Here is a 5000-nt window from a genome sequence, read left to right on the forward strand (position 1 = left end):
AGGAGAGAGAGAGAGAGAGAGAGAGAGAGAGAGAGAGAGAGAGAGAGAGAGAGAGAGACAGTAGAGAGAGACAGGAGAGAGAGAGAGAGAGGAGAGAGAGAGAAAGGAGAGAGAAAGAAAGGAGAGAGAGGGAGAGAGACAGGAGAGAGAGAGAGAGAGCCCCTCCTGTCTCTCTCTCCTGTCTCTCTCTCTCTCTCTCCTGTCTCTCCCTCTCTCTCCTGTCTCCCTCTCCCTCTCTCTCTCTCTCCTGTCTCCCTCTCCCTCTCTCTCTCTCTCTCTCTCTCTCTCTCTCTCCCCTGTCTCTCTCTCTCTCTCTCTCTCCCCTGTCTCTCTCTCTCCCATGTCCCCCCCAGTATAATCCCATTAAGGCCAATATTCCAGGCTACTGAGCATCCTTTCTATGCAGCAATTACAAACCTTTAGAGACATCAACAGACCATTTCTTCTCCGCTCACACCATCCATCAACTATTTAGCTCAGACACCGAGAGGATTGTGTGTGTGTGTGTGTGTGTGTTACATTGTCTTTAAAAGGCTCTGTATAGAGTTATCAATTCTAGATCCTATATTATTACTATTTAAAAAAAATAAACCTTTATTTTACTAGGCAAGTCAGTTAAGAACAAATTCTTATTTACAATGACGGCCTAGGAACAGTGGGTTAACTGCCTGTTCAGGGGCAGAACGACAGATTTGTACCTTGTCAGCTCGGGGGTTTGAACTTGCAACCTTCCGGTTACTAGTCCAACGCTCTAACCACTAGGTTACTATATTAGTAGTGTATTATTACTATATTATTACTATATTAGCATTATATTATTACTATATTATTACCGTATTATTTCTATATTATTACTATATCAGTACTATATTATTACTATATTACAATATTATTACTATATTAGTAGTATATTATTACTATATTAATACTATATTAGTATTATATTATTACTATATTAGTAGAATATTAGTTAGTCGTAGTATATGAGTTATTATTATTACTATATTAGTTATTATTGTTACTATATTAATACTATATTAGTTATTATTGTTACTATATTATTACTATATTAGTTATTATTATTACTATATTAATACTATATTAGTATTATATTATTACTATATTAGTAGAATATTAGTTAGTCGTAGTATATGAGTTATTATTATTACTATATTAGTTATTATTGTTACTATATTAGTAGTATATTTGTTATTATTATTACTATATTAATACTATATTAGTATTATATTATTACTATATTAGTAGAATATTAGTTATTATTATTACTATATTAGTAGTATATTACTATAGTATTACTATATTAGTAGTATATTCATTATTATTATTACTATAGTGTTACTATATTAGTTATTGTTACTATATTAGTAGTATATTAGTAGTATATTAGTTATTATTATTACTATATTAATACTATATTAGTATTATATTATTACTATATTAGTAGAATATTAGTTAGTCGTAGTATATGAGTTATTATTATTACTATATTAGTTATTATTGTTACTATATTAGTAGTATATTTGTTATTATTATTACTATATTAATACTATATTAGTATTATATTATTACTATATTAGTAGAATATTAGTTATTATTATTACTATATTAGTAGTATATTACTATAGTATTACTATATTAGTAGTATATTCATTATTATTAGTACTATAGTGTTACTATATTAGTTATTGTTACTATATTAGTAGTATATTAGTAGTATATTAGTTATTATTATTACTATATTAGTTGTATATTAATACTATATTAGTTATTATTATTACTATATTAATACTATATTAGTATATATTATTATGTTACTATATTAGTTATTATTATTACTATACTAGTAGTATATTAGTACTATATCATTACTATATTAGTAGTATATTAGTTATTATTATTACTATATTAGTAGTGTGAATGCAACTGAGACAGTAAATGTATACTGTACAATCGTGGCCAACAGTTATGAGAATGATACAAATATACATTTTCACAAAGTTTGCTGCTTCAATGTCTTTAGATATTTTTTTTGTCAGATGTTACATTTCATAAGTGTCAAAGGCTTTTATTGACAATTACATGAAGTTGATGCAAAGAGTCAATATTTGCAGTGTTGACCCTTCTTTTTCAAAACCTCTGCAATCTGCCCTGGCATGCTGTCAATTAACTTCTGGGCCACATCCTGACTGATGGCAGCTCATTCTTGCATAATCAATGCTTGGAGTTTGTCAGAATTTGTGGGGTTTTGTTTGTCCACCAGCCTCTTGAGGATTGACCACAAGTTGTCAATGGGATTAAGGTCTGGGGAATTTCCTGGCCATGGACCCAAAATATCGATGTTTTGTTCCCCGAGCCACTTAGTTATCACTTTTTCCTTATGGCAAGCTGCTCCATCATGCTGGAAAATGCATTGTTCATCACCAAACTGTTCCTGGATGGTTGGGAGAAGTTGCTCCCGGAGGATGTGTTGGTACCATTCTTTATTCATGGCTGTGTTCTTAGGCAAAATTGTGAGAGAGCCCACTCCCTTGGCTGAGAAGCAACCCCACACATGAATGGTCTCAGGATGGTTTACTGTTGGCATGACACAGGACTGATGGTAGCGCTCACCTTGTCTTCTCCAGACAAGCTTTTTCCCGGATGCCCCAAACAATCAGAAAGGGGATTCATCCGAGAAAATGACTTTATCCCAGTCCTCAGCAGTCCAATCCCTGTACCTTCTGCAGAATATCAGTCTGTCTCTGATGTTTTTCCTGGGGAGAAGTGGCTTCTTTGCTGCCCTTCTTGACACCAGGTCATCCTCCAAAAGTCTTTGCCTCACTGTGCGTGCAGATGCACTCACACTTGCCTGCTGCCATTCCTGAGTAAGCTCTGCACTGGTGGTTCCCCGATCCCGCAGCTGAATCAACTTTAGGAGACGTTCCTGGCACTTGCTGGACTTTTCTTGGGCGCCCTGAAGCCGTCTTCACAACAATTGAATCACTCTCCTTGAAGTTCTTGATGATCTGATAAATGGTTGATTTAGGTGCAATCTTATTGGCAGCAATATTTTTGCCTGTGAAGCCCTTTTTGTCAAAGCTATGATGATGGCACATGTTTCCTTGCGAGTAACCATGGTTGACAGAGGAAGAACAAGGATTCTAAACATCACCCTCCTTTTGAAGCTTCCAGTCTGTTATTCAAACTCAATCAGCATGACAGAGTGATCTCCAGCCTTGTCCTCGTCAGCACTCACACCTGTGTTAACGAGAGAATCGCTGACATGATGTCAGCTGGTCCTTTTGTGGCAGGGCTGAAATGCAGTGGAAATATTTTTGGGAGATTCAGTTCATTTACATGGCAAAGAGGTACTTTGCAATTAATTGCAATTCATCTGATCACTCTTCATAACATCCCGGAGTATATGCAAATTGCCATCATACAAACTGAGGCAGCAGACTTTGTGAAAATAAATATTTGTGTCATTCTCAAACTTTTTGGCCACGACTGTACAGCAGACAATGTAAGGCCATCTGGTGTTATCAGCTGAGAGACACAGATCATCCCAGGGTTTAGTTAGGGTTAATATGACATGCTGAGAGACACAGTTCAACACCAGGGTTTAGTTAGGGTTAATTTGACATGCTGTGTGTGTGTGTGTGTGTGTGTGTGTGTGTGTGTGTGTGTGTGTGTGTGTGTGTGTGTGTGTGTGTGTGTGTGTGTGTGTGTGTGTGTGTGTGTGTGTGTGTGTGAGACAAAAGGCAGGTTTGAGCCCTGTGTGACATTGAGAAGTGTACAGAAAAGGCCTGTAGAACTGAGAACTGATGAGACGAAGCGTCATCTGCCTTTTCAACAGATTCATTACTACTAGCTACACACTGTCACACCACCTCATTAGAGAGAGACAGAGAGAGACAGAGCCAGACAGAGAGAGACAGAGAGAGACAGAGGGAGAAAGAGACAAACAGAGAGAGACAGAGAGAGACAGAGAGAGAAAGAGACAAACAGAGAGAGACAGAGAGAGAAAGAGACAGACAGAGAGAGACAGAGACAGACAGAGAGAGACAGAGTGAGACAGAGAGAGAAAGAGACAGACAGAGAAAGACAAATAGAGACAGAGAGAGACAGAGAGAGAAAGAGACAGATAGAGACAGAGTGTAATGTGTCTAGTATGCGTAATGTTTACTGTTAATTTTTAATGTTTATTTCACTTTTGTATATTATCTACCTCACTTGCTTTGGCAATGTTAACACATGTTCCCCATGCCAATAAAGCCCCTTGAATTGAATTGAATTGACAGACAGACACAAATGGAAGGATGGTCAAAATCCCTCTCTCCATCCCTCCTCTCTCCATCCATCCCTCCTCTCTCCATCCCACTCTGAATCTCTCCATCCCTCTTCTCTCCATCCCTCCCTCCCTCTCTCCATCCCGCCTCTCTCCATCCCTCCTCTCTCCAACCCTCCTCTCTCCATCCCACTCTAAATCTCTCCATCCCTCCTCTCTCCATCCCTCCTCTCTCCATCCCACTCTGAATCTCTCCATCCCTCCTCTTTCCATCCCTCCATCCCTCTCTCCATCCCTCCCTCCCTCTCTCCACCCCTCCTCTCTCCATCCCTCCTCTCTCCATCGCTCCCTCCCTCTCTCCATCCCTCCCTCCCTCTCTCCATCCCACTCTGAATCTCTCCATCCCTACCTCCCTCTCTCCATCCCTCCTATCTCCATCCCACTCTGAATCTCTCCATCTCTCCCTCCCTCTCTCCATCCCTCCTCTCTCCATCCCTCCCTCCTTCCCTCTCTCCATCCCACTCTGAATCTCTCCATCCCTTCCTCCATCCCTCCCCCATCTCTCCATCTCTCCATCCCCCCCTCCATCTGTCCATCCTTCCCTCTATCTCTCCATCCCTCCCTCCATCTCTCCCTCCATCTCCATCCCTCCCTCCATCTCTCCATCCCTCCCTCCATCTCTCAATCCCCTTCTTTGGTCCCTCAGGCACTG

General features: G+C 39.2%; 1 protein-coding gene across 1 annotated transcript in view; it reads right to left on the reverse strand.

Annotated features, from left to right (window-relative positions):
- Positions 1-5000, reverse strand: part of LOC115126950 (teneurin-2-like) — a 408099-nt gene that overhangs the window by 215160 nt on the left and 187939 nt on the right. The gene's annotated exons all lie outside the window — the stretch shown is intronic.

Source organism: Oncorhynchus nerka, linkage group LG5, assembly GCF_034236695.1.
Source record: "Oncorhynchus nerka isolate Pitt River linkage group LG5, Oner_Uvic_2.0, whole genome shotgun sequence".
In the NCBI taxonomy this organism is placed as follows: Eukaryota; Metazoa; Chordata; class Actinopteri; order Salmoniformes; family Salmonidae; genus Oncorhynchus; species Oncorhynchus nerka.